The sequence below is a fragment of the Erinaceus europaeus genome, chromosome 7 (assembly GCF_950295315.1).
Source record: "Erinaceus europaeus chromosome 7, mEriEur2.1, whole genome shotgun sequence".
Classification (NCBI taxonomy): Eukaryota; Metazoa; Chordata; class Mammalia; order Eulipotyphla; family Erinaceidae; genus Erinaceus; species Erinaceus europaeus.
The window spans coordinates 44089636-44097395 of record NC_080168.1 but is presented as its reverse complement, the minus strand read 5'-3'; the positions used below and the strand labels follow the sequence as shown (position 1 = coordinate 44097395).

General features: G+C 40.6%; 1 pseudogene; it reads left to right on the top strand.

The window, feature by feature from the left end:
* The first annotated feature begins 1821 nt into the window (after nt 1-1821).
* LOC107523053 (large ribosomal subunit protein uL14-like) lies at nt 1822-3104 on the top strand (annotated as a pseudogene).
* The last annotated feature ends 4656 nt before the right edge of the window (nt 3105-7760 follow it).

The window sequence follows — 7760 nt, the reverse complement described above, 5'->3', positions numbered from 1 at the left end:
AAAATAGATATCTATGATTCAGTTCTCTGAATCATAAATCATTCCTGAAGCGGCTTTCTCAGATTTGCCAAAATATGTCTTCTTTCAGCCATGATTAAGCATAAAAAAAATTTTATCTCTGTTGGGAGAACATCAGGGAAAATAAGCTCTGCATGAGTAAGGTTATTATTATAAGGAAGACCTTCATGACATTCTCCCCTACTTAAAGAACACTGAGAGATTACATAAGGGCAGAAGGTCCATGGAGGATGGGCTGCAGAGGAGGGAGGAAGGACAATAGGTCCAAGTCACAAAGAACTCAAGCATCCAAAACATAGCTCTGTTCTGTCTTTGCTTAGCTTGAGCTTGGAGTTCAGAGGTCAACTCATTCCAAAGGAAATACATGCAGATTTGGTGAGTTAGCTGTGGTGTGTATTACAAGAAGGCAAATCTCTCTCTCTCTATTTTTAATTGCCACCAGGGTTATCCTTGGGATTCAGTGCCAACACTATGAATCCATCACTCCTGGAACACACACACACACACACACACACACACACACACACACACACACATACACACACGTGCCACTTTTTTCCTTTTTTTTATTGATTAGGATAGGGATTCAGTGTCAACACTATGAATTCATCACTCCTGGCACACACACACACACCATCCCCCCACCCCCCCGCTTTTTAAAAATATTTATTCCCTTTTGTTGCCCTTTTTTATTGTTGTAGTTATTATTGATTTCATTGTTGTTGGATAGGACAGAGAGAAATGGAGAGAGGAGGGGAAGACAGAGAGGGAGAGAGAATGATAGACACTTGTAGACCTGCTTCACCGCCTATGAAGTGACTTTCCTGCAAGTGGGGAGCCCTTGGCTGGAACCGGGATCCTTACACGGGTCCTTGCGCTTTGTCACCTGCGCTTAACCTGCTGTGCTACTGCCTGACTCCATTCCCTTTATTTTTTTTATTGATTAAGATAGAAATTGAGAGGGAAGGGATATATAATGAGAGGGAGAGAAGATAGACACCTGTAGACCTGGGTGCACTTGTGAAACGTCTTCCTGCAGGTAGAGAGCAGGGGCTCAATTCTGTGTCCTTGTGCATGGTAATGTGTGCACCTAACTGGGTGTGCCACCACCCAGCCTGCACAAATTTCAATTTTGTGAGAGAAGCAAGTAGGTGAAGAGGAGAGATTGAAAATTATCACCAACATTCAGTGACTTTCTTGACAGGGAGCTGGCTCAGTGGCAAAGCACATGCTTTACACGCGGGAGGTCTTGGATTTGACCCCCAGCATACAAACATCTATTAAAAATACAAAAAATAGGATACAAATATTGAAACAGAATGTAGCCTGTACAGTCAAATAAATATAAATTATGAAAAATAAAATAAACAGGAAAACATTGAGTGAGTACTTCCTTGAGCCTCTGGGGAACTATCTTTGGGAGAATTTAGTGAGAAGCTTCATGGCTGGTGCTAGGACTCCAGGGCTGGTTTCATGTTCATTGTATGTTGATTTCTGCACTGGTTGAAAACAAACAACTCTGGCAAGATTAAACAACCATCTCTTGCTATCTGATAATGGAGCAGAGAAAGAGAATCCTGAGCAGAAGGCAGAAGCAGAGAAAGTCTTAAAATATCTATGAGCTATTCAGTTACCTCTTGGAGGGCTTAAGGGGAAGGAAGCACATGAAATGACATTCACTGAGAGTCAGCTAGAATGTAAATAGCTGGAAGTGGACCTCCTGCTTCACGGACCCATTCCTGTTCCCCATGTAGGCCCTGGCACGGAGACACTTCATAAGTGTTTTTTGAAGGAAGAACAGACATGCCACAAATTCCATTAAATAGTGAGCACTTGGTAAGTTTTCTTTTTTAATTATCTTTATTTATTGGATATAGATAGCCAGAAATCAAGAAGGAAGCGGGTAATAGAGAGGGAGAGAGACAGAGAGACTCCTGCAGCACTGCTTCACCACTTGTGAAGTTTCCTCCCTACTGGTGGGAACCAGCGGCTTGAACCTGGGTCCTTGTGCATTGTAACAAGTGCACTCAACCAGGTGCACCACCACCCATCCCCAGGTATTTTAAATTAAGGAATAACTGCCATATATCTGGCATTGCTTCATTCTTGCAAGTATTATATTGAGTGTCTCATTATTTATCAGATACTCTTGAAATGAAAATTCCACAGGCTTCTGGTGGACCCCCACTTCCACATTCCAGTGTCCCGAGTGGTGGGCTCTGATTGTAGCCAACCTGCTCTCACCTTTATTGTCAACACCTTGATGGACTCTGTAACCAATTAGCTTGTGCTACGCCCAGTTTGAAACTGATAAAGGCTGAGTACTGTAGTATGAGGGTGTGCAGGTCTGGTGGGAATTGGCCTGTAACCCATTAATGTAAAATAAACGTAACTCCCTGCGGCCTCAGGTCTTGTTCTTTGGTTAATTTTGAGCTATAGTATGGATTTTTTTTTATTACACTCTGCCTGGAAAATGAGAATTAAAAAAACAAAACAACTTCATTTCTGTCTCTTTCTGGCATTCAAGACGTTGAAGCCAGGTCGTGGTAGGTCCTCTGGGGCCAAATTCTGGATTTCCTTGGGACTTCCAGTAGGGGCTGTGATCAACTATGCTGACAACACAGGAGCCAAAAATTAATATATCATCTCCATGACGGGTATCAAGGGATGACTGAACAGGCTTCCTGCTGCTGGTGTGGGTGACATGGTGATGGCCACAGTCAAAAGAGGCAAACCAGAGCTCAGAAAGAAGGCACATGCAGTAATAGTAATTTGACAACAAAAGACATAGTGGAGAAAAGATGGTGTATTTCTACATTTTGAAGACAATGTGAGGGTTATTGTAAACAATAAAGGAGAAATGAAAGGTTCTTCCATCACAAGACCAGTTGCAAAGGAGCATGCAGACTTATAGCCCAGGATTGCATCCAATGTTGGCAGTATTGCAAGATTCTTTGGTGTATTTGTACAAAAAAAAAAAATTGTTTCCCCCGCCCACCCAAAAAAAGCTAGTTCCTATCCAAAAAAAACAACTTCAGAGTCTTAGGGAGATAAGTCCCCCACCCAACCCCTAGTAAAATGCAATGACCAGGGATAGGGAGATAGCATGATGGTTATTCAAAAAGCCTTTCATACCCGGGGCTCTAAAAATTCCAGATTCAGTCCACAGCACTACCATAAGCTAAAGCTTAGGAGTGCTCTGATTATAAGAAAAAAGGGGGGGCAAGCAAAAGCAGTGGGTTAAGTACAAGTACACATGTACAAGCATGGGATGACTGGCATATAAGGATCCTGGTTTGAGCCCCCGGCTCCCCACCTGCAGGGGGGTCGCTTGACAAGCGATGAAGCAGGTCTGCAGGTGTTTATCTTTCTCTCCTCCTCTCTGTCTTCCCCTCCTCTCTTGATTTCTCTCTGTCCTATCTAGCAACAACAACAGCAATGGCAACAATAAAGATAACAACAAGGGCAACAACAACAAAGTGCAATGACCACATGCTCTACCAGAGTACAAAGAAACACAAGAAATACCAAAAATAAAAAACCTTGATCAGAGCAGAAACACAAAAGATTCATTGCACTGATTCATTTCAGGAAAGTAACTTGAGAGTTTTTACTTTTCAATAAGAGAGGAAGAGAGAGAACCAGAGAATCTCTTTTAGCACATGTGATGCCAAGGATCAAAGTTAGAACTTCATGTTTGAGAATACAACACTTAATCCACTGTGCCATCTCCTGGGTCATAGAAAAACAAGTCTTACCCAAATGTGCACGTTAGAACAGAGGGAGGCACAAGAAGGAACCCAGGCAAAAGCTGGTGAGTTCTATACTAGAGGAAGGATAGACAGAAATGGGTCTCATGGGGGAGAGTAGGAGGGCTGGTGATTCATTCCAAAAGGGAAGTAAGTCAGACAGAGAAATACACCTTTTCTTCCAGCTTTCTGACTTCTACGACTGGGTAATGTTATCCCTAGTGCCAGAATAGGAGGAAGAGATGGAAATATGTCTTTTCTCTTCTTTCTTCCTTTCTTTCTTTTTAACCAGAGCACTGCTCACCTCTGATTTGTGGTGGTGTAGGGAATTGAACCTGGGACTTTGGAGCCTCAGACATGAGAGTCTTTTTGCATAACCATTATGCTATCTCCCCCACCTGACAAAGATCTTTCTATGATGTCACATTTTCTTCCTAACCTGCTTTTGTACTTAGCACTTTTTTCTATACACACAGGGCTTCAATTTTAGGAAAATTCATACTACCACTTATCCAAGTTTCTTGCTTAGTGTCCAAAAGCTATGAAGTCCAGACAATGATTTTCCTGGAGCATTTCCCGGGCTTTGACTATTCCCATTTTAAAAGTCCACTGGTAACAGAGTGCCTAGTTGCTATTTTTGTATGTTTAAACTCAGTGACCTTATGACCAGGACCTTATTTTCCTAAACTTTGTCTCATTTTATGAGTTCAAATGGAAAGTCAAGTCACCAGCAAGTTGCAAGGAGGTGATAACGAACTGAGTCCAAGACTTCAGAACTTTCTGTAACTCTATATAAATATCTTCTGTTTACTGGAAAGTCCTCTAAGAAACTGCTTTTTCTTCTATTCCTTACACCCAAACATAGTCAAACAAGAGTTATAACACACATAAAATTCATCATTTTAAGTGTATGAGGTAATTTTTAAATGAAATTTATAAAGTTGTGCAACCATCATCACTAATTTCAGATTATTTCATTATTACTTAACTAAATTGCATGCTCTCTCCATCCCTCCAGCCTTCTATTATCCACCAATCTCCCTCTGTAGATCTTCCTATTCTGGGCATTTCATGTAGTCAGTCATATAATAGCTGGCCTTTTGTGTCTGACTCCTTTTATTTAACATAGAGTTTTCAAGTCTCATTCACATTGTAGCATGCGTAAGTATTTTATCCTTCCTTGTCTTTAAATTCTCTTTTTATATTTTCATTTATTTTTAGTATTGGATTGAGACAGAGAATTTGAGAGGGAAGGGGGTGATAGAGAGGAAGAGACAGAGTGATACCTGCAGCCCTGCTTCACCACTTGTGAATCTTTCCCACATATAGGTGGAGACTAGGGGCTTAAACCTGGGTTCCTGTGCACTGTAATGTGAGTGCTTAACCAGATGCGCCACCACCTGGGCCCATATCTTAACCTTTCTTATTGCCAAATAATTACACTATTCCATTGTATGGGTATACTACAACACTACAGTTTATCCACCTATAGTCAATGGGTATTTGGGTTGGTTCCCACTTTTTGGCTGCTATGAGTATTAAAGAATAAATCATTGTGTAGACAGAGATTTTCAATTTTCTTGGGTATATATTGGGAGTGACTTGGTAGCTTGTATAACTTCATGCTTCTCCTTTCAAGGAGCTGCCAAACTATTTTCCAGTGATTGCACAATTTTACATCCCTGCCAGCAAAAAAAAAAAAAAAAAAGATAAGGACTCTGGGTTTTAGCTGGACACTCTAAACCCGGAAAACAGTTGACTTTCCAGCTCTCCTTAGTCTATGTATGACTCTCTGACTAAGTTCTGGATTGTGGCATAGGATGGAGATAAAACCATTTAGGAAGAAAAAAATCTTTTGTTTTCTAAAGGGTTCAGAAGTTTCAGTTCTTAGGGAAGAGTCTGGTACACAGTGGCTATAAATAGTGAGTGAATAACTGACAACAACAACAAAAAAATCAAAGAAATGAGATTTATGAAATCATGCCTGAAACTGGAGCATTAATCATATATAAGTTATAATAACATACAGTTTATTGTAATAAGCCTGTCTCAAGTTTTTGAGCTAGGTAATGCATTAGCCACTGCCATTTATAGAAACAAGTGAGAGGAAGTGACTCCAGTTGAGGCTGTGGGTGGGAATAGAGGTGATGCTTTTCTAGAATTATCTAGCCAAGTGTTACCAATATTTACTAAAGGAAAGAAAGATGTATTTTGCCTGAGGAAACAGGGATGCAAAAGGCACCCAACTGTTGGATTAATCTGAGATTGACTGGACATGGCTAGGCTTGTCAAATAGAGGAGGAGAGAGTGTGTTACTGGATATTGAGCATCTTCTCAAAATCCACTTCTCTTCTCCAACTCTTTCACTCTGAAAGTCCCACACTTTCTCTGGCCTTCCCACCTGAGTAATTATTTCTTCAGGTGTCCTCTGTCCATCTGGTCTTCAAAGGCTCAAATCCTGCATGTTGATCCATAGAATTCAACTCTCTGATAGTCTATCTTTGTTTTTCCTGTTACCAACCTAGAATCTGTCCAAGAATTTCAGATACAGCTTGACAGATGTTTACAATCTGCCAAAGAAACAAACAATTAGCTCTAGGATTTAAATGAAAATCATAATAAGGACAGCAAAATAAGTGGGAAACAGCATTTAACATTGAATAGTAGGTATTTATCAAGTTATTGAATGATTGTTTAACAATAAAATTAAATCAAATTAACAATCTAAAATCTACTGCAGTCCCAGAGTTGATTTTATAGCTTATTTTTTAACTTGTTTTGAATTTTGGATATATTTTCCCATAGAAACAATGCTGTAAATGGCACATAAGTTCCAAGAAATCCCACCAAGGTTGTTTGGTCAATGATGTAACAGTAAAAAACAGGAAAGTAATGTGCTTGAGGAAAACTGAGTAGAAGATGAAGTGGTACATGAAAAATCATGATTCCCAAAGAGACTTCTAAAATCTTTCAAGAATCCTAGAGGGTACTGGTTGCTTTTTACATCTATTTTCACATTTAAATACACATAGTTCTTTCCTTGGTACAACCTTAAACTATTCTTAGAATTGGAGGTATCACTGTTCACCTTGTAGGCTATCAGTAGCTTGTGTTCCCAGTTGTATGGAAGGGTAGGACAGAGCAAGATAGAAGAATGAGAGAAAATTTTTCTTAAATTACTGGAGAAGTGGGTTGGCAAAATACCTTAACCTGAGTAGTGCGCTACTTTGTCATGTGCATGACCCAAGTTCAAGTCCCACTCCCACTGCATTGAAGGAAGATTTGGTGCTATGGTCTTTCTCTACCTCTCTGTCTCTATCTAAAAAAAACAAAACTTAATAATTGGGAGGTAGGTTGGTAGAAATGGTTGTTTATAGAGAGGGCTCAGACCTACACATGGAGAAAACACTGCTAAATAAGACTTGCTGGATGACAATCAAGGTGATAGAGAAGGGACACTGGGGCCAGATGGAAGAGGAAAAGCTTGAGTTTGGCCTTGTGGAAGAGGACATCAGTCTGGCAACAGGTAAGAGTGTCATGAGGTAAAATCAACTGACCATTTGCTTACTGGACAGAAAATACAGGAAGGGAGGATGGTGTGAGCAGGATTCTACTAAGAAGAAAAAAGAGCACAAGAGAAAGGCTGCCAGGTGGCTTTCTCCATAAAGGATATAAAACAGCTTGGCACTGGCAGAAAGCACTAGGAAGGGGAGTTGGGCAGTAGCGGGTGGGGCAGTGGGTTAAGCACACGTGGCGCAGAGCTCCAGGACCAGGTAAGGATCCCGGTTTGAGCCCTTGGCTCCCCACCTGCAAGGGATCACTTAACAAGTGGTGAAGCAGGTCTGCAGGTATCTATCTTTCTCTCCCCGTCTTCCCCTCCTCTCTCCATTTCTCTCTGTCCTATCCAACAACAACGACAATAATAACTACAACAATAAAACGAGGGTGACAAAAGGGAATAAATAAATATTTTTTTAAAAAAAGACCTTCATC